The sequence below is a fragment of the Pectinophora gossypiella genome, chromosome 9 (assembly GCF_024362695.1).
Source record: "Pectinophora gossypiella chromosome 9, ilPecGoss1.1, whole genome shotgun sequence".
In the NCBI taxonomy this organism is placed as follows: domain Eukaryota; kingdom Metazoa; phylum Arthropoda; class Insecta; order Lepidoptera; family Gelechiidae; genus Pectinophora; species Pectinophora gossypiella.
Window position 1 is genome coordinate 1,962,534 of NC_065412.1, and position 23,494 is coordinate 1,986,027.

Here is a 23,494-nt window from a genome sequence, read left to right on the forward strand (position 1 = left end):
AATATTTTATTTTTAGCGGCCAAAATACACAAAGCTAATCCCAAAAAATCCACTAAAAGCTAAAACGAACAAATGTGCGTACCGTCTATTTCTATCCATCAATAAAAATAAATATTTTCTCTGTGGTGTGGTGTTTTAGATTTTATCATTTTTATTGGTTCTTTTTTTGACGTGGCTTAGTGTAGATTTGGCGCAAATAGCACTAACTACTTGGCCGGACAAACGGACAAACTGAGGAAAAGCTGCATAGGCTATCTGATTTATTAGCAACTGCTGAAACTTTCTGGTCCTATGTTTTTCTTTCTAAAGTTAAAGTTGCATGGCCCAAAGTCTTTAATGCACACCCCATTGTTTAACTAGGTACTCCAATAAATTCCCTTAAGACCAAGTGTATTTCACTCTCGATATCACGGAATTTACTTACTGCAGTCCTGACACGCCATTTTCACTTTTTCCCCTCTTGTCAAAATCTGCAAATAAGTGACCATCGTGTCTGGAAAATTGGCCTGATTCAAATTCAAAAATATCTTTATTCTGTAGGTAACATAGTTACACTTTAAATCATCATGTTGTATATAACGAACGTCTCATCCGCCTAAAACTACTGCAGCTTCTCACAGCCTGTATAGCCGGGGAAAAGAAGCTGCAAAAAAACCTCGGCTCAGGGCCCTAGACGTTCTTTTAAAAGTAAACTTAAAATATTGTTACACAATTTAGTAATTTCGCTGCCTAATATCAGTTCCCAGACAGTTAATCCCATGCATAGAGCGACACGGACCTTCCTATGCTTTCATATCTTCTACATAATCACCACAGACAAACCGAGGAATTCGTTTTGTGGGGTTTTATTGTACCAATATTTTCTGTATTTTTTATGAAAAATAAACATTTTACTTACTTATTTACTTATAATAACCTTTTGTCGAAACATTGGCCTACTACAGGTATATTTTTTGCGTAAAAGGAGTAACCAAAATATTTGTTAAAGTGTAACAGGTTAAGAAATAAACTATTGTTTATTTTTATTTATTATTGGCATAGGTTTCCGAATGATAGTTGTAGCCGTTAACGAGATATAGAAATGCACCGACGGTTCTGACGTCAGGATGGGATGAGACATACCATTTAGCGCTCAAAGCTTTTAAGTACTTCATAATTTTAGTACATTTCAGTACGAAATTCGTACAATCTTTCTGCATATGTTTTATTAAGATGTGTGATGTTTTTTTTTAACGTGACTTATTGTAGATTTGCCGCAGATGGCATTAACTACTTGGCCGGACAAATGGGGAGCGCTGAAGGCTCTCACCCGGTACAACGTTTAATACAACAGGCCTGAGGGTGCCCAGAGAGGAAAAGTATTTATGTAATTATAATATAAGAATTAATCGACCCTGGCGGGTCGATAGCGATAAGCGCTGATTGAGGGAAATCGTCGACCACGCCGGCGGAGTCGGTATCGGGGTCCTGAAGTGTTTGGTGTCGCGAGCTGATTGGCTGCCTCTATGGCTAGAGTAATCGGGTCGTCGGGATCGTATATTACGTCCTTCGGACGCCGATACTTTTCAATACCGTCCCTAAGCGGGATGTAGATATGTCATACTACATAGGCGATCCTGACATTCACGGTAAATCCGGGCCGCTTCATGTTCACGAGGACAGTGGCACTGTGAAAGCCGGTATAAATCCCCACCAAGCTCATTTGTTTTAGGAGTTGACTGAATATGACCATTTAAACTGCACGATGCCTTCTACTTGTTAAAAGCAAGGCATTTTTCAAGGCAGCGCAATTTGTGTGCCGACTGCGGGTGAAATGTAGACTGGTTGATGACGGCCATCAATTGTTGATAGAAGCTGGGATCAGGGGGGTTAAAAAGGCCACATCGAAGCAATATTGCTATTTGACATTTGCGCGTATAAAAGTAAGTGCGTAAAGCATACAAATGTCAAATAGCAATATTGCTTTTCTAGTCTAGTTTGCAACTAGTCAAATCAGTTACTTTTTACAAAACGTCAAAACACAAAATTACTAAGTATGGAATTTGTATGACACAGCGCTCTATGACGTCATAGAAAAACGTGATAAAATGTCGGACTTATTATTACGTTTTTCTTATAATAAATAAGTTAAATAGAAAAAAGAAAATGTTTTTTCTCTAGTTTTGAATCCGTCTTTATTTAGTGATCAGACCAATTGTTTCGATGTGCCCTTTTTAACCCACCTTGTTGGCTTTGTGACTTACATCATGGTGTCCCTGGTTCGAATCCCGGCTTGTTCACTAAATCATTGAATTCGACTTTGTGAGTTGGAATTCATGTTTGTGTAGTAAAAATACGGTAGAACAGTAATCACACTTATTTATTCTGGTATCAAGAAAATAACACTTAACTTGGTAAACACATCCGATGTCGTCAAGGTCCCCAACGCAAGAGAGCGTGTATCAATCCGTCCGATTTGACAACCCCATTCTTGTGTTGCCATTTATAGAAAAATGTCTTATAACTGTCAACGAACTATTCAGCCTAACATTTGGATCATAGATAATTGATATCATGTGGTTTCCTTTTCTTCCCTGTTAATAGCAATAGGCTCGCCCCCTATTATATGGTACTTAAACATAGTTCACGAGGAGTGGGTGCACTATACACCTCTGCCTTCCCCTTTGGGGATATAGGCGTGATGCTATTTTATGTTATGTTTGTAAATAAATGCACTATTGTATCGTCAGAATTTGCTATGCCAATTTGTGTACGTGATATCGTACAAATCTCAGTTTGATTTGACGGGTGATTAATTAGTTCGGTTGCCTTGTATCATGTTATGTAAATGGCCTTAAAATCGATTCCTGGGTGAGCATATACTTTTTTCCTTATTTGTACTCATGAACAACTACAATTTATTTATTTATAAAAGGTCTACTAACAGATTATATAAATAAGCGAATTAAACGAAGCGTGAAGAAGCACCTAGTAGGCCAGTATGGTAGTCGCAACTTATTCGAAACTGACTCATTGCGTTGCTTTTCAGTTGCTATTAGGGTTTCTCTATGTTTACCATCAGGCATTGTTGAGCCAACATACTTGGCCAATATAAAAAAAAAAACACTAAATGAAAGTAACATAAGGAATTGGACGGTCACATAAGCCAGTTACAAGTAGGTGCACACAACATTTGCAGTGTACCAGATTTGAGATGTCTTTAGAAAAGCTTCAGTACGATCTACTCTGAACCGGCGTAAGTGTATGAAACGTTTAATGAATGTGGAGGAAGCAAGAAAGTGTGTCAGGATCGAAGCAAATGGAATTCCTTAGTTTCTGCTTACCCCGGTGGGAAATAGGTATGAGTTTATGAATGTATGTAACAATAACTACTACATTCTAGATAATGAGTGATGTGTCAGGAGTGGAATTGTAAGTGGAATTCTGTGGTCTCTGCCGCACATTCTGTGATCTTACGTACATTTTAGATCTTCCTAACAACTTGACGTTGCTTGGAAAACACCTGATAATAGCTTCATGAATCATGAACTGAATCACCCCCTCAGTATTCGTTACTATGTCATTAAAACCTTTATACATACACGGATTATGTTTAGTTCGGAACTAAAAGCTTAAACACGAGCTTAAAATAAAGCAAGCGTAACTGATCCCAGGATGAATTTCAGTTTGCTCTCATTAAATTCGGAATTCCGCCATTAATAGTATTTTATGCAACAGTTGTATAAGAAGGGTCAAAAAATGCGAGTGGCGTGAGTTGCGATGTGAGCCTTGGCGAACATCGCAATAAGAGACGCCACGAGCATTTTTTGACCTAGTTATACAACGTTGCATACAATACTTTTTCTACGACGACGTAATTTTAAATGAAACAAAAATTATACAAAGAAAAATTTTATTTATAAAAAATATTTTCCAACGCGCGGGAAAATGGCGGCAAATGTATACTTTTTTTTTATAGTATATCTATGGCACCAAACAAAGTAAAGGTGCCAGTTTCCAGGTCAAAAAAAAAAAAACAACAACAATGCTTTTTTGGCGACATTATAGTACAGTTACACTTTGTAAACAATGCTTTTATAGGCCATAGAGCGTACACTTTTTCAAAGAGTTTAATTATGTATGTACTTATATTAGACTTTTTGGTTATTTAAATGCCAGATTAAAGTAGAGGAGTAGAAAAAATACATAACATGACTTAAACAGTCTATATTATTATACCTATATAGCCTGTATTTATAGGTATATAGGCTATATGTAATGTCAGTGGGATGTACCACTGCTGGACATAGGCGTCTTCTCAATCAACCCGAGAAGGTATGCAGGATACTCCACCACGCTGGTCCACTGCGGGCTGGTGGACGGTCACGAGTACTAATATGTAAACACTTTGAAACCATGTCACATTAACTTTTTTGACAAATTAAACTGTAAGTCTCATTAAATGTCAAATATAATAGTGCGACAGGATTCTAAAGTGGGTACATGATATTGCTCATGACTGGACGTGGTTTCTACGGCTTAACTTGTTGTACAAAGCACGGAATCATCAAATTGCACTTAAGACAAATTCTGCACGGTGCTATGCAAGCAAACTGTACTAACGTTTCCGCTGCACAGTTGTCAGTCCATCCAATTTTGAAGTTTGCACGCAACCGAATCCAATCTTCGCCGCCAAATTACGCGAAAATGCCATTTATATCGTCGACAGATCGATCGGTGCTCAAGCGCTGCGAATACCGAGACAGTTTTAAATTTCCTCCCTTCCTTCGTAAATACCGAAGTGATACAAGTTAGGGAGGAAGTTACCGAAGATATTGCTCAATATTCTTTGTGTAATTGACTAGTTGTTGTTTATTGAGAAACGTCCACTGTTTTAGAGACGTGTCCTTTTTACGACTCCACCACGCTGACTGACAGGTGGAGATTCGATGACCATCCATTTTTTTGGGTTTTATACCCGCTGGCATACCCCGGACACTTCATACTAACAACCTCGTTTTACACAGACACCACACATTGACGTTATCGTACACGCGCGTCTGTGTGTGTGACGTCTGATGCCATACTTTTGAAGTCTAAACTATATCCGAGCGGGGTGAGGTAAACCTAGCTCAGACGCTGGTGGGGAGCGGAGAGTTGCCTAGTATTATTCCTTATTCTATGCCCCTGGCACTGGTCATGCATACGACGTAACAAAAGTTAGCTGACTGCAGAATCTGTTACTAGTCTTTCCTATTTTATTTACCACTTAGAACATTCATTTTTCCTTCTTCGTCGGAACTTTCCCGAAACATATTTAGACAAAAACAGAACTGACAAGTAATTGTGCACGCGGAAGTTACGCCCTCAGCCAGTTGTCGCGAACTTTGCAAAGTTTACCAAGTTTTTTTTTCTATTAGAAGCAAACAAACGGAACAAATTATCGACTATGCAACCAAATAGACGCCTGATTCTCTTATTATTTAAGAGATGCGCTCTTGTTGGTAGAGTAATCATCATTCTTCTCTTCTCCGCCAAATTCTACACCTCCTAATACGACACGACCTGCACCTTCACTTTTACTTGTTTCATAAATTTCTCCTAGGTCTACCCCTTCCTCTCTTTCCTTAATTTTTTCCTTCTATGATGTTTATAAATGAATCGTGTCGTATCAGGCGGCCAGTCATATTTCCTCTCCGGTTGTCTAAAATCTGTATTATGATTATTTTTTTCTTCAACTCTTTCCAGTACTTTTCATTTGACACCATTTCAGTCCGGCTCATACCCTCCATCCTTCGCCAACACCTATATCTCAACCTTTCTCTGTCTAAAACACCTAATATTTAGTGCCGATTCTAACATACGAAACTTAATTCTAATTTAGTGCCGTCTTTCATGTATGATTAGAGTAAGAAAGAGATAGAGCTAGTTTTACAATTGTAAAACTTATATAAAATTCAGTTTGTGTCTGCCAGAGTCGATACCGAGTCATAGATGTAAGTACGTAGTTGTTATATGAGTCATGTCAAGGGCGTTTGGCGGCTCAATAATATCCCTGACACGAAGGTTACTGAGGTTAGTGATCCACCTCACCCCCATACTATAGAAGAAAAAAAATGTTTAATTTTGCATAAAATTAAGTCTGTCAATCAGGCTTATTAAAGGTCGTGAAAGCAGCCGCGATTGACCATTGTCGCGTGGCATCTTATATCTGATCTATTAATCCAATGTGTTGACAGGACCCGTACATCTGTTATTAGGGTTCTAGAGGTTGTATTGTCGATGGAAAAAGTTACTTGGACTACAACTGGCGACGCATTTTTGTTCCGAGCAGGCTATTTATCAAGAACTGTTCGCGAGCATGGCATGGCTTGGTCTTCGAATTACTATCGATGGGTGGGTTTACATTGTAAGGACTCTTCTAATGTTCTCGTTCAAATCGATAACGATGTACCTAATGTAATGTAAATGATGTTTAACATAATGGAATGCCCATTTACATGTATCTAAACATGTGTAATCTTTGACATACGTGATCACACCTCGAATACATCATATAAAATCCTCGTTTTACACAGACACTATAGTCCGTTCAAAAATGATCTTCATAAAAGGTAAACAATACAATACAAAAACTCTTTATTGCACTTGAATCACATTAAAAATACAAACCAACCTGTTACTACCAAATGTTCGAATTTCATCTAAACTACGCAAAGTATTCTTCTAATAACATCCGTAGCACTCAATAGATGTATGATTTCTTAGCTCAATGTGAAATTAACGTAAAATAATTATTAAAAACATATTTTTCAATGAAAAAACAAAAATCAAACAAAACCTCATACAAAAAAGTTGACATCATAAATTCTTATTAATCTGTGGCTAGCTGTCAATTTGACGATTAGTGATGAGACATTTCATTCAGGTCAGGAAAACGAGTCAGTTCCGTGAATAACTTAAGTGAGTGTACTGTACTTAATAAGCCGAAATGCGCAGAATAAATGACTTTCAAAGTGAGTTAGTGTAACCACAAAGAAACATCCAATATATATGTTAATATTATCATACAAAATATTCAAACAACCCAAGAGAGTCAGTTCATTTTGATAAAATAACTTGAGCTAAAATCAATTCAGCACTTCACTAGTATGCAGTTTGACACAGATAAAAAATATCGGCAGCCATATTTACCTTTTATGAAGATCATTCTTGAACGGACTATACACATTGACGTTATTGTACACACTGTATCGTTCATCTGTGTGAGTGACGTCTGACGCCCATACGATTGAAACCTATAGTAAGACCGAGAGGGGGGAGGATGGGGGGGGGGTTTGCCGTTCTATGAACTAAGTACCCACACCACACTGAGATTTCTGTTAAACCAACGTGATAGGTGGACAAAAAATCTTTGACATTCTCTCAAATAGTGATGTTTAGGAGATAGCTGTCGTCATCATCATCAGCCCATTAACGTCCCCACTGCTGGGGCCCGGGCATTCCCTATGGATGGATAGGGAGATCGGGCCTTAAACCATCACGCGGGCCCCGTGCCGCTAATGCAGCCTGCTAATGCAGCCGGGACCAACGGCTTAACGTGCCTTCCGAAGCACGGAGCAGCTCGAGTTGCTTAACTTCAACAATGGCAGACCAAGCGCGTTTACCGCTGCGCCACCGAGCTCCTCGATAGCTGTCGTATGTCGTGGTAAACAAACTCTTAGGGCAGATTGGCATTCGACCACGGCTATCTTATAAACATCACTATTCGAACGAATGTCAAAGATGTTTTTCTTGTTTCATACTTTTCAGAGCGCGATTTTTCCGCGCGAGTTTTAGTTTTTTAACTTTTATTTTTGGTACTTTGAAGTTCATCCTAAATCCGACTGCACATTCAAATCATCACAAGTTCATAAATAATCACGCTTTTGTGCCTGTAAAAGATGAACCAACATGTAAAATATGAAGGCAGTAATCAACAACATGCAACGTAAACGGCATATTGAATGCTTTTACTTTGTATGTCAGAATTTAACAAGCGACAATTTAAATACGGTATAAATAAATTGTGAAAATTAAATTAAATCACCGAAAAAGTGGGAGGGAGGTAAACTATTGTAATACCGGATCCTTTATTCCGGGGTGCATTCATCTGAACCGCATCCGGATGTAAAACGGAGTGGTCATTTGTCATCACACAATGATCCGCGACGGAACCGCTAAAAAAGTAATATCACTGAGAGCGTTCCGTTCCGGACAACCCTTTTTGTGTGAAGCCCGCATTTTTCAGTGCGGAATGGAACGTAATTTGTATGGCGGACGTGGAGTCGTATTCTTACGTAGATGGATCGCCGGTTTTAAAGTTTTGCACGTAAATGGTTTGTCATAGTCGGAAATATGGTTGATCCGATGGATTTGGATTTCGAACTATCCTTTTCAAATATTTCCTTGCGATCTTCTCTCGTCTGCTGTGAGAACATTTGGTAGTGCGACTATGGATCGACGATCTGATGGTGTCATGTTGAAAGTTGTATATACGCGTCACGCTGTGTAAACTTCGATAGCGCGTTTCAGGACTGCATTATTGACGGGTGGCGCCATCTGTTGCATGTGGGCGGAACTAGCTGTTCAACTAGTTGGGTCCACCACATCGACCGGCTACATAATAACCAAGCACAGGATAATAATTATTTTTGAGCAACAGATTACACTTAGTTTTACGTTTAACTGTTGGAAGAACGATCGATTGATCCAGCACGGGGCTAAACCTGTGATTTTCGAAATAGTTTTTCGAATTCATGTTTGGATCATAAATGCTCACATGCTCAGCGGTGAAGGAAAACATCGTGAGGAAACCCACATACCTGAGAAATGCGTTTCGGAGGTATATGACGTAACCTGTATTAGGCTGGTATTCATTCTGTAAAAAACCGGACCTGTCAAATGTTCAGGTTAGGTAAGCGGACCCTGTGAAAAAACGGGATTTTTTTCACAGGGTCCGCTTACCTAAACGGGATTATCCCGTTTTTTCTACTGTCCATCAGGACAGTAGATTACAGTTTCATGATTACAGATTATCTTATGTACAGCACGGTATTGTACTCGTATGTTATTTTCTGCAAACAAAAGTTACGCGAGGATTTTTTCATTAAAACTACGGGATCGTAAAACTCGGTAATGGACTGGTAATCGGAACCTGTCTGAATTATTTCCACATGTATACCGCTGAGTCAATGTGAAACTTTTAACGACCCTGCTGGATACACGCGTATCTGTTTTACACATTCTTTTTTTAATAATAGCCCGGTCATCTTTACACTTACTTTGCTATTTATGTTCATTTTTTAGAAATACTTTCAGGGTATGTACCCTGTCTGTCTATCTATCTATCTATCATATGTCTATGTGTCATGTGACTACCTCATATGTTTTTTATTCTTCTTATTTGTGTTATTCCGTGTTTTGTTTTTAATCTGTTATGTGGCGTCTCTTTATAATAAACGTTTCTTTTTTTCTTTCTTTCAATTACTTTTCTCGGGAATAGGTCCTCTTCGTATAGAAGTATAATAAAAAAATATGAAGAAAGAGAGAAAATAATTTCTGAAGGTATAAAAATCTTCAAAAAGGTACAAAATGGGTCATATCTCGTAAGCCTTAAATAAGTAATCGCTGAATAATGAACATAATACTTGTAATTAGCCTTTAGTTATTGTCTGGTTATTATTTTAGAAAATGTATATGGCCGTAAGTCTTCCTCAAAATAAATAAATAAAATAATTGGTGTGAGGGGGGGGGGGGGTTCTGGTAGCTAATGAGCCCCTCTATCATTTTTTTTGTTTTGAAAGTCAACCTCTGGGCCACTCTGTACATACCACATATGAATTAAGTAGTTCCTTTCAACCAGCTTTCAACGCCAACACAACATCAATCAGTGCGTGGGAGAAACGTAACTTTGCACATCGAATTATGAACTCGAGGTCGCGGGTTCGACGCCCGGTGGACAATTTGCATGAACCCACTGATTTCATGCCTTCTTATTTCTTTGTCCGATCATTCATTTCTTAGAATCGTGACTAACCGAATTCAATCTGTGACGATGAGTTCACAGAGTCTCGAAAATATACCTTGTTTTAAAAACTTTTGAGTTCATTTTTCGAGTGTTGATTAACGGTGTATTTGGTCCTTAAAGGCTGAGATTTAAGTGTGACCAGATGGGTGGACGTCTGTTTTCTACTAGGGTAGGCAGCTATGGAATTCTACTTGTACTTCACTCTCATCAAAATCTTCTAACGCGTTCGTCGGCTTAGGATACTTGGACTTTCGAGTCGCCTGACAACGTACGCATAAAACGTAAACACCCGTAAAAATTCACGATTGAAAGTGACACTGTGTTCTTCTTCTTCTTCGTCGTTCCCTCACTGCTGAGGATCGCGACCACAGGTTATGGCTTTCCACTCGGTACGGCTATATGCTGCGTGGACCGCCCTCTGTATGCTGCCGCCCACCGTCTTCTTCACGATGTCAGACCACCTCGTAGGCGCCCTTCCTCGCGCACGTTTGCCATCCATTTGCCCAACGATGATCTGCTTCTCCAGACTGTGCTTCGGAGACCGCATAATATGTCCGAAGAAGCTTAGGGCACGATTCCGGCATATTGAGGAGAGCCGCGTCGTGATCTTGAGCTCTTTTAATATGGACTCATTCGTACGCATCGCAGTCCAAGGTATGCGTAGCAACCTACGCCAACACCACATTTCGAAAGCATCGATCTTACTGCAATCGCGGCTCTTCAAGCTCCAAGTTTCGGCACCGTACATAAATATGGAAAACACCAGAGCCCGAACCAAGCGCACCTTAGTTGTGCGACGAATACCACGGTTCTTCCAAATCTTATCGAGATTAGCCATCGCACTTTTAGCCATAGCAGCCCTACGGCGGATCTCATCGGTGCAGCCTCCGTCACAATTTATCAAGGACCCGAGATACACAAACTCGCTGACCTTTTCGTACCCGCTCAGTGCACCGGTAACTGGAAGTAATTCGTCCCTGACACCGCATAAGGGCGTATCTCAGTTTTTTGCAAAAATGAGTTATTTATACCATTTTGATCGTCTAAACGAGATCTACAACGTCGCAAAAGGGTGTAGCTCTAATCACAGTATTTAAGAATTTAAGGGAAGGGCTTATCTCAAATCACGAAAAAAAAGAGCAATGCAAAAGGACGTAATTGAAATACGCCATTATGTCGTACTTCTTCAACTTGAGATACGCCCTTACTCAGTGACTTCATTATCGTTTATTTGTTTACTTGCGTCCGCATGAAGTAAATATCTTCCGGTGTTATTAACAAAATATATAGTTTTTAAGTGCCTCCAAGTAAAATTTTGTGTCTCATCGAATGTTCAACTCACAGGTAAGTTGAATTCAGGTAATCCTTTGACTTCTAATGAAGAAGATAATGTAAATGTTTATGACAACATAAACCATCTTTCTGTTTCATCCATTGCACTGTCGACAGCTGAAGTAGAAACCTTCTGAGGTTTGATGATGGCAATTGCCAGTTTTATTTACGTGATTTAAGCAGGCTTGAATCTATAGAAAAAGACACAGCAATGCTTCGTACAGACAACCCAATTTTTTCCAATACCATGCAACCAGTCTTAGATGTCACAACATTTTATGCGAATCAAGTCTTGAAACAAACAAAAATGAAAACGAGGGTGTTCCTGATAATATTCAAAACCTGATAAAAAATCATGAAAATATGAATTCAGCTCAGCCAGTGGTATGTAAGATTACAGATTATGATTACGGAGATGCTGAAACTTTTTGCCTCTCTAATCGTTCTACGTCTGAATTGTTTGGAGACCTCAGTGACCTAAATAATATAACCTAATATATATATATATACCTAATATATATATACCTAATATATATATACCTAATATATATATATACCTAATATATATATACCTAATATATATATATCTGCTCCAGATTATAACAACCATCAATCATGTGAAGTAGGACATTGTAAAGAATTTTTTTTTAGCTCCTGTTTTCGATGCTCCGTTCTTCTCTGCAAAGTGCATTTCGAAGAAGACGATCTACAATGTACAACGCATGGATCCAAAAAAATTGCACAACATAGGCTACGGAAACGAAAGATAGATAGATAGATAAGTAGATAAAATACTTTATTGAGCACAATAGACACAAAATACACAGATGTATATGTACCGCAATCATGTGAAGTCACAGATTGAATGAATGAAGTATTCGGCTCGTGTCATCGATGCTCTATCTAGACACGCGGCAGCGTGTCAAGCCAAGTTCAAGAAACAGAACTGGCAAGCCGCACCGTGTGTAATATTACACGAACCATTTGGAGCCACTTTTGACCCCCTCATAAATTAAAAACTATTTTACATAAACGTATCAAATTGGGCTCATATATTGAGACTTGCGAGATACATATGTGTTCTAAATTTCACAAGCTTATCTCAAACGGTTATTTAGCTATTAATGTCCAAAAATCCTCATTTTTATCATTGACTGACTGACTGACTGACCTATATATCAAAACTCTAACTCAGTTCCAGATGACCTAGAGAGTTAAAATTTGGTATGCAGATAGGTAATTAGATGAATACAAAGGACTACATAAAAACTGGCATTTTTTTCAAAGACATAAATGTGAAATGAGAGCCATGTTCAATATTATGATAAATGCCTTGGTTGTTGACTTCAACGACAAAAGAAGTGAGATATAAATGGGTGCCAAGTTCAATGGTCAGTCCTGAAATTTATGTATAAGTAACAGTATAACATATCATATCATCTTATAACATAAGATAACATAAAAAAAATTGTAGCCTAAGGTCTGTCTTGGCTAGTTTTCATATATGAATTATAGCCTTCGCAAGTTCTAAATCTACAAGTATTTGTCGGTTTTTATTTTAAAATTCCGAAAATTTGGATTGTTGGTAGAAACTAGCGATCGAACATAATAATTCTTTGGTAGGTTTATAAGTACTTTGAATTTTGATTTCTTTAGTTTTGAGATTATTTTGTTTCTCAATTGCACAGATCTTAGATCCTTATTGTTTTTTATTTTTTTCTACACTATACAAAATATTACACATGAAAGTACATTTAAACACACACACACACATACTCTCTCTCTCTCACACACACGCAATCGCTTTTATATACAAACAAACAAACACATACATACATACAAACGCGTACACACACACACGCGCACATTTTAACTTCTTGTGTTCCTACGTTCCGTATTTTTTAAGTGTTTTTAAATGATAACAAATTGTGTTTTCGACATCAAAAATAAATAATTTGCCGTTCGTAATGAATTTATTTTATTTAAAATATAGGATAATTAGTAAAACTTTCTACTTGCACCCATATTCAACTCTCCATACTTATTAAGAGAGGCGCCACAAAGGGGCGTTAGTGACTTTCAGGCCTTTTTTTCAGAAAACCATGCATTTTCCGGAAGTGTAAGAACTATAAATCTATGCCTTAATTCATCCTTTATCCACCTTATAAATTTCATGGCTGTACCTATATTACTTTAGATTTTATGAACTGAAAACCTGAGGAACTCGGAGAAAAAAACAGTTTTTACGCTCTCCTGAAAAGTTAAGAAAACTGAGATACGCCCTTATGTTTTGTCAGGGACGAATTGTGCTCGGTCTACCACCATTTTTTTTAGTTTTTGAATGGTTGATCTTAAGACCGAGTTTGGCACTCTCTTCTTCAATTTTCTTCAGAATAATTGCCATTTCTGTTTCACCGGCCGCAACTATTGTTGTATCGTCTGCGTATCTCAAGTTACTGACCTTGAGGCCACCAACTGAAATGCCGCCGTCCCAACCATCTAGTGCTTTCCTCATAATAAATTCGCCGCACAGGTTAAATAACTTGGGTGACAAAATACAGCCTTGACGTACGCCTCGTTCTGTGTGGAAAGCTTTGGATTTCTGGTTTTCCAATTTCACGAAGCATGAACCATCGAGGTACAGATTCTGTATCAGGAAAATTAGGTGTTTAGGCACGCCCATCTCCACAAGCACGTCAAACATTGTTCTCCAATGTACACAGTCGAATGCCTTAGCGTAATCTATGAAGCACAAGACTAGCGGTTTCTTAAATTCGCGACATTTCTCGATGAGAACACGAACATTCAAGATCTGCTCGCGAGTACCCTTACCAGCCACAAATCCGGATTGTTCACACGGGATCTGGTGATCGACAAAAGATGACAGTCGGACATTTATAATGCGCAGAAGAATTTTGCTTGCATGCGACATGAGTGACAAGGTTCGGTAATTTTCACACTTTTTTGTTGAGCCCTTCTTGTGCAGCGGAACAACAGCAGCCTGTGTCCAGTCCTCTGGCCAATGACCTGACCTCCAGATCTTGTTACATAACTGGTGGACAATCCTAGTCCCCTCACAACCTAGATGTTGGAGCATAACCGCAGAAATGCCGTCAGGGCCAACAGCCTTGTGCTTCAATTTCCTAATTGCGTCTTGAACCTCGGAGAGCAATATGTCTGGTTCTCTATCGTGACAGCCCCATCCCCTTTCGATGCTTTGTCCCTCTTTATCCCGGTAGAGTTCATAGCAGTAGTCTCTCCATCTATCTAGAACCTTTTCTAGCTCTGTCAAGGTGTTACCTTTACTGTCTTCAATAATCCAACTCTTGGGTTTAAAGGTGCCAGTCAATTGCTTCACTTTCAAAAACAGATCTTTTGTTTGCGCTTTGTCAACATGTCCCTCAATTTCAATACACATGTTATTGATGTGCTTGTCCTTGTCCCTCCGCGTGGACCTTTGTACCTCAGCATGTAACTGGTTATAGCGGTCCATACTACTTTTAGTCTCCAGTCCTTCACACTTGAGTTTCTTCCTCTCCTCAATCAGCTCCCATGATTCTTTACTTATCCACTCTTCCTTTTTGTCACAGTTTTGAATCTATCCCTACTTTCCTTAGCGACATTTAAAACAACCTTTTTTAGGGTATTCCAATCTGCTGCACTAGAGTCAAAGGGGTCCCATTCTAATGATTTGATTTTAGCCTCAACTGTTGTATGAAAATGGTCTAGAGCTGGTTTATTAAGTAGAATGTTTTGCTTAGGTTTCGGTCGAGTAGTTTTTAGGCGAAGTCTGAAGTCCGCCATTACAAGTTGATGGTCACTGCCGCAATCAGCGCCAGGAAGAGTTTTGGCATTGGTGACTGACGATCGCCATCTGGTCTTAATCGTTATGAAGTCTATCTGATTTCTATGGCCTTGAGGAGAAGTCCATGTGTACAATCTCCTTGGGTGATTTTCAAACCAGGTGTTCATAACCGTCAGCTGATTTTCCACGCAGTATTGTAAAAATTTTTCGCCTCTATCATTTCGATCGCCCAGGCCATAGCCACCGACAACCGTGCCTTTGAGTGGGTCTCCCATAGTGCCACCAACCTTCGCGTTCCAGTCACCCTGCACGACGGTTACTTCCCTGGATGGTATTGTGCGCGGCAAACTATCCAGATCTGCGTAGAACTGGTCGGAGATTACTTCGTCTGACAGAGAAGTAGGTGCATACACTTGAATGATGTTAATGGGCACAGGGCTTGCATCAAGCTTTATAGCGATCATTCTATCATTTGGAGTCGAATATCCTTTGACCGCGTTTTGCAGCTTCCTCGGCATGATGAAAGCCACTCCATTATGACTGTGATCTTCACCACCAATATAATAAACAATATTGCCGTTACTAGTAGTAAAGTGACCGCTACCCCGTCGATGCACTTCGCTAAGCCCCAAGATATCAATATTGCACCTGTTCATCTCCCTCTCTACAATGTCAAGCTTTCCTGGCTTCAAAAGCCCTCTAACATTCCAAGTCCCCATGCGGAGATGTTTGCGTAATGGCGTTTTTTCCATTCCTGTACCCTGACCAGTAGCATAGTTTCCACTTCCCGCCCGGTGGTCCACAGTCAAGTGGCCGGTAGCACATTTCCCACCATGCAACCCGGAATCACAATGGCGCCGAGCGTTAGTCGGATCGCAAGACATCACATTACATCTTTTTAGGGAACTCATATCCATGCGGTTTTCTTGGGAAAAATAGTGCAGTAGTCTCCCGTTGCTTTCTGCACCAGTCATTTTAGTGGTAATTTAAACCTCAAGGCCGCTGCAGCCTCTTCCGTCCGGATTACCGGCCAGGTGTATGGTTATACCGCCATTGCTCGGTCGCCAGAGCCTCGTCCGTTATCTAGCAGGGAGCACCGCGACGGCTTGTGGCCGCCGCCGCCATACGTTCTCACGAACAACTGACGCGTGCAGGTGAGGTTGACATTTGGGCCGGTTAACATGTTATTTCCGTTCTCCCCTTACCCCCCACTGTGTTACCTAATCAATAAAGATATTTTTAAGTTTGAGCACACCCCGAACACTTCATACAAACAACCTCGTTTTACACAGACACTACACATTGCCATTATCAACACGCGCAACTGTGTGTGTGACGTCTGAGGGCTGCCGATTACAATGCCTAATTTAACCGTCATTACTTAGGTAAGTAGTTACTACGGTAGGTACTACTTACGAAAAATGCTTTTATAATAATCAGTTAATATTCATTTATTTACTTACCACACAATTCACAAACAATAAATTTTGAACAATAAAGGTCCATAGTTCATAATATAAATAAGTAAATAGGTTTTACTCTTGACTTAAAAAAAAAACTTGAACTAATTAATTGCATTCACATTATAAAAATAATAATAATAATAATAAAACACTTTATTGCACACAAATTCACAAAACATTTACAGGATAAACTTATTCTAAGGTTCTTATTTTTACTTTAAGCACTTAGTCTAGGTTCAATTTTATTGCAAATTATTAGCACATTTTGATGTACAGATTGTACATCAAAATGCCATGAAAAATAAATATTTTTACATTATTTATTTTAATATTAGGCGCGCACGCGACCCAGCGCGAGTAATTTCTGTGAGATCAAATATTTAAATCAGACAAAAGAACGTCGGCGACCAATTTCAAAATTCGAACATGCAAACGATAAAAAATAAAAACAACGATCCGCGCGTCGCGTTCACGATTCAAGTCTAAACTATGTCTATACGTAGCATTATTCCTTATTCTATGGTTTGAGTTAAAACAAAAATACCGTTACTGCCAACATCAACTACTTCGAACTAAAATCTGACCATATTCGAACTAAAAACATGCTACCGTCATCTAACCTCTGCCCCTATTAAATTCTTACACACAACATCACAAACAGTACAGTAACTTCACTATACCTAAGTATTGAGCATGCAATCGTGCGGTTTTCTCATTTCTGTTTACGAAAACCCTTACCCGTTTGACGGGTTGTCGTACGGTTGCAGTTAGAAATTGAACTTTTGTGGTTGATAAGCGGAAAATTGGCGAACATTGGCCAATATAGAGTACATAGCTTGCTCATGTTGGCATCCACCACATGTCGATTGCTTGTAAATCGTATTGCGGTTTGGAAATGCGAACAGAAACAGTGGGTAAGCCGGGTTTTGCGCTTATTAGGTACTCTAATGGTCACGAGATACAGATATTTGTTCTCATTTACTCCTTCATACTCTTCCCGGAACCATAAAGATAAAGAATAATTACTACGTGCGTATGGAACGTTAACTCTTCACCCGCACCAATTTGTGTCGGGCGCCGATAACACCCCCTCTGAGTCGTATTTTAGTCTCAAAAGGCCTAAAGGTCTCTTCTTCTTGTGGAAGAACGAAGTCAAGAGCAAACCCAACTTAATTAAAAAAAAGGTAAATTTTAACATTAGGTAGGTTCAGAAGTGCTAAGTTTACGATTATATTAACAATTGATTAAATATTTTAATCCTTCGTTTAGGAACTTCTATACTTAGTTTAAATGATATTAGGCAGCTTAATTACTAAATTGGATATTTTTTTTAAGGACGTCTAAGGCCTTGTGCCGAGGTTTTTCTGGGAGCTTCTTTTCGTCGGCTATGCAGGTTGTGAGAAGCCGCAGTAGTTTTAGGCGGATGAGACGTTCGTAAGTGTAACTATTTTACCTATTCAATAAAGATATTTTTGAATTTGAATTTAGAAAATAATTGGCGTTTTTGAAATGTAGTACCTACTTAGTTTTGTACACGAGTGTATTTGCTTAAACGGCGCTGAAGGACAAGCGGGGGACAGTGATACCAACCAAAGCAATTCTTTCCCAATTTATTTCTATCTGTGGTATTGAAAAAGATGCAATCGTGTTGTTTTCGGGAGGGGAGCGGTGAGGGAACGCAAATTATGCTGAATTTCGTTATTATTTGGCACCGGTAGAGAGAACGGTAACGCCGAGGCGCAGGGGTGTAGGAACATAGAAAGGGCGGTTTTTAGACCTCGAGATTATTATTATTCTAAATACAAAACCCTTTATGCCACAAAACACAGTTACTTTTTGCCAAACGTCAAAACACGAAATTACTATGAAACTTTTTCATACACAAAAAGTAACCTGTGACGTCATAGAAAAACGTGACAAAATATCGCACTTATTATTACAGTTTTGTTTGTTCAAATTCATAAATTAGTTAAAACGTTTTTTGTCACCTTTAGTTCAGAGGGTTAAAAAAGCCACATCGAAGCAATTCATCTAAAAAAGCAATATTGCTATTTGACATTTGTTTGCATTGCGCACTAACTTTTATATACGCAAATGTCAAATTGCAATATTGCTTTCTTAGATGAATTGTTTCGATGTGCCCATTTTAACCCTCTACTTCGGTCTTTAAAGTGATACCTAAATCACGTAAGTAAAGTCGAGACGCGTGGAAGTGAGTGAGAACTTCTAGACTTTTGTAAAGGTTAAGTCGTCCAAATCTAGTTTAGACTCAAGAACTCGAGACGGGGTCGCCAAATGAGGTTTCTGGGCGCAAATTTAGTTAGAGTTCGGCCCTGGCCAAAGGGGGAATGTTGTGAAAAATCTAATAAAACGGAGCGTGAAGTGGGTGAGATTGGAAATATCGCTTAATGCTGGGAATGGGACGGCGCAGAATTATATCAGACAATATACTGGCTATATACATATAGTTAGATATACGTACGACATGAATTATTAAAGGGATTATTACACTAGGTATCCTACACTACCTAATTGGGTCCTGTACTAGGTTCAAGATGCATTTTAAAATTCTGATTACTAAATAAAGACAGATCTAAAACGAATGAATTTAACATATTTACGAATTATAAAAATGTTAATTCTAATACCTTTCTTTCTTTCTTTCTGTTTTTTTGTCTTTTTATTTTGTTAAGCCAGTCATTAAAAACTTTTGTATTTCTTTGTTTTGGTAACATAAGTGCGTAAACTAGCTAGCTTAGTAACATAAATATCCAGGAGAGAGGCATCATAGGCTGTAATACAAGTATTTATATACTTAGTCAGCTATGGTACCTACCTATTTATACCTGTGTCCAAGACTAAGCTATTTTAAGGAAAGAATTGTACCTACTTTTTTGGCAATAAAAATTATTATTATTATTAAAAAAAAAACTGTCTGCCGTCGTTTGTTTTTCCGATTCGTTATAATCTGGGAGTCTTCAAGGCTAGAGTGAATAGGCATTTACTAGGTAAGCGTGATCCACCTTAGACCACATCGTCACTTACCATCAGGTGAAATTGTGGTCAAACGCGACCCTATTATATTTAAAAAACAATCAAGAAAACGCAATAATAAGTTTTACTTTTTATAACGTTTTTCTATGACGTCACAGTGTGCTTTTTCATACAAATTCCATAGTCACGAGCCCTTAGCGCTCCCCATTTGTCCGACCAAGTAGTTAATGCCATCTGCGGCAAATCTACAAAAGTCACGTCAAAAATTTATTTACTCACACGTTGCGTTACTTTTCAGTTGCTACTGCAATTAGGGCTTCTCTATGTTTACCATCAGGCATAGTTGAGCCAACATACTTGGCCATTATAAAAAAAAGAAACATTTCGCGTTTTGACGTTAAAAAAAGTGACTGATTTTATTAGTTGGAAACTAGCCTATTGACCGGGCTCATGCATCGAGTACATACGGATTTAAATATAAAATGTATGGCGAAATCGTGGCCCCGCCGACCAGTGACATATTACTTGATGAATTTGGTACTGTAATAAGGTCTTAACTCTGAATGAAACGTGTTTGAAGAACCTTAAAGGGAAAACAGGTATCTTTTAATTTAATCTGTATTGTTAATATCGAAAACTGGGAGCTGTTGTTGGTATGATTATAGGTACTATTGCGGCTATTGAGGTTTAGGTGCTTTTATAATTTAGAAACAATTTCTATTCTATTCTTGTTGTTAGGTTATATTCGTGCTGAACAACGAGAATTAGAAAACAAAAAAAAAACAAACTTGAACTCCTTCTGTAACTGGCTATGAATTTTAACGTCTATTTACAGTTTTTCCGTTTTTCTCAATAGGAAATAGCTGTACGTATGTTGAAAAAATCTTGTGAAATGAGCAGTAAAGGCTGTGTAGCATAAAACGTTTGCCTTAAATGAGTTACGTCAGCAAAAATCGGAAAAGGTATAATTTAATTTTTAATTTCTTAAATTTGAATATGGAATTCTTAATGACGCATTCGAGCATTTAAAAAAATCATTATTATTCCTTTTTAAAGGTATTTTTTGGTAACACTTTTTAATAATTTATTGTAAAATAAAAAAATAGTCTTCGAGTAAGAAATCATGCAAAAAGCGACAGCAAAAGTTGAACTAACAATAACTTGTTTGTGGTTGATTTCTGCGCAGAATTCCAGCAGTTTTTACCACTCTCATTTTAACTTCAGAGGACCTGAGGATAGCAAATATAAACTTAGTACCTACTAAGTTCCTCCTTCTGGTCCTCTGAAGTTAAAATAAGTGGTAAAAACTGCTCGAACCGGTATTCGTAGTACCATTGTTAGTGGAAAATTGTAGCGTACTACAGTTTTCTTAAGACATGAACATAACATAAATATATATATATATATATTTCAATTTCATAAATGTCTTCTTTATGTGTGCAAGTTGTCTTATTGCTTGTGGTTCTGACCACTCCCGTAGCGATAATGGGCGTGATTTATGCCTGTCCGTGTATATCGTATCTGTAATACTCTGTGCAAGCAATTTCACCTTTATTTTCAGATTTCTGAATAACTGTTGCGAAGTCCACTTTATTTAATTATACGTGAATTTGTTTAAATTGTATCCTTTGAGCGCTGTATAAAGGGTACAAATTGGTGCACTGTAGACGACAACTTAGCAGTAATCGACCCGATTCTGTCTTAAAATACACTCAAATAATAATATGAAGAAAAAATATTTCGGTTGAAATATTGTAAATTCAATACGCGCTGGGCCCGCGTGATGGTTTAAGGCCCGATCTCCCTATCCATCCATAGGGAAGGCCCGTGCCCCAGCAGTGGGGACGTTAATGGGATGATGATGATGATTGTAAATTATGAAGCTATTTGAAAACTGATTGAAAACACAAATCATCATCATCTCCCTAGCGTTATCCCGTTTTCATAGGGTTGACCCTGTGAAAAACGGGATAATGCTAGAGAAATGTTGATGATAACATAAACAGCCTTATACTTACGGCCCACTACTACACACGCGTGATCAGAAATCAGAATCTTTATTCAACGTAATTATCATGGAAGAACTTATTGGAGGTTTTAACATTTTTGAATCTACATCATTTCGCACTTATGGCTGAGAAGAAGAAATGACAAGAAACTGCAACAACATATCTTTTAAATCATTTTATTTAAGTATACTAAGTTAAGTAGATTAAATCTTAATTCTAAATATACAATTCTTTTTTTAGTTATGTTGGTGTCATTATATGTTTATTGCACCAGCCCGTGCTCCAATGCATAATCTTCTTTCACCCTAAGGTTGCCTGGCAGAAATTGCTGTTTAGCAATAAGGCCGCCTATTGTGCTTATGTTTTTATTCGTATGTTTATCTCCTTTGTATATGTTGTTGTGCAATAAAGTACTATTGATTGATTCATTCATTGATTGAATTTAGCAATGCCCTGCGAAACTGTTTAAACGGTTTGCCTTCAGGAATGAGTCTCTAATATTTATTAATTAATTTGTATTTGTATCACAATATTTTAAGAGTAACAAAGATCAGCTAAGGACTGATTCCCTCCCACACGCTCATAAAATCTCAACATTTACCTGATTTTCTCACATTTTCCGATAGGGTGGTTCAAACGCACGCAGTTTTCCAATTTTATCAAACCTACACTACCATCTCCATAACTCCGGCTTCATATTTATGAGTGAAGCGAAGTGTCCGGAGTAGCGGGGGAATAGAGGATATATTCCTTCCCTTCATATGCATACTTTGTAAAAAATCTCTCGCGAACGCGCTAACATAAAACGTTGGATCGCTCCCGAGCGACCTCGTTGTAGAGTTTGCTACATGTCGATGGATTTTTTTTAATGGTTTCGAAATTCGAAAAGACTTCTTTTTAAATTTAAAAAAAACTTCGTTATTCTTTAGTATTGTTAGTCAACTGTTTGAAATTCGTACCGTTTAGTTTTAAAATAAGTTCTTGAAGTGACTAGACTTTGCGACTTGATAACAATAATTTATTTCAATATAGGTAATATAGATTGATTTAAAAACAGAAAATAGAATTTGTAGCATTTATATCAATCTATTTTTCCATCAGCCTTGTAAAGGTTAAAAGCTTTTGAAACAATATAATGTTATAAATGTCTTCTTATAAATTCACTTTGAAGATTGAGATATACAATTGATTTGCCTTTGTCTTTGTTCTTTGTAGGATTCGATACGAAACGAGGTTATTGGTTTTAGAACTACAATATACATAAATAATACCTAAGTGTTATTTTATTATTGTTCATTCTATGAGGAAGATTAAGGTAGTAAAGCATATGTACTAAACATGTCTATGTTTAGTACCTATGCTTATGTCCATAATTATGTTCCACTGCTGGGCACAGGCCTATCCTCAATCAGCCGCAAGGAGTACGGAACATTGTAGTATACCATAATAAATAAAACCATGTCTGCCAAATTAATAGGTATGCACAATCTGTATATTTATTTTTCTTTATGTTCTTTGATTCTTCTTTATATACTCCCTTGCTTACCCTTTCGCTAAAAATTAAATGATTTACGACATCACATTAAAAACCTCCAAAATAACTGTATTTCTCCACTATTCAATGGATGCTATTATACATATAAACCTTCCTCTTGAATCACTCTATCTATTAAAAAAAATCCGCATCAAAATCCGTTGCGTAGTTTTAAAGATTTAAGCGTACATAGGGATATCTATAGGGACAGAAAAAGCGACTTTGTATTATACTATGTAGTAATGGTCTAAGAAATGTGTGCTCGAGATTATTTTTTGTAATTTATATCAGGTGTTTTTATTTCTCGAT

General features: G+C 37.9%; 1 protein-coding gene across 1 annotated transcript in view; it reads left to right on the forward strand.

Annotated features, from left to right (window-relative positions):
* The window catches only part of LOC126369364 (uncharacterized), a 308,405-nt gene that overhangs the window by 130,794 nt on the left and 154,117 nt on the right, over nt 1-23,494 (forward strand). The window lies entirely within an intron of this gene.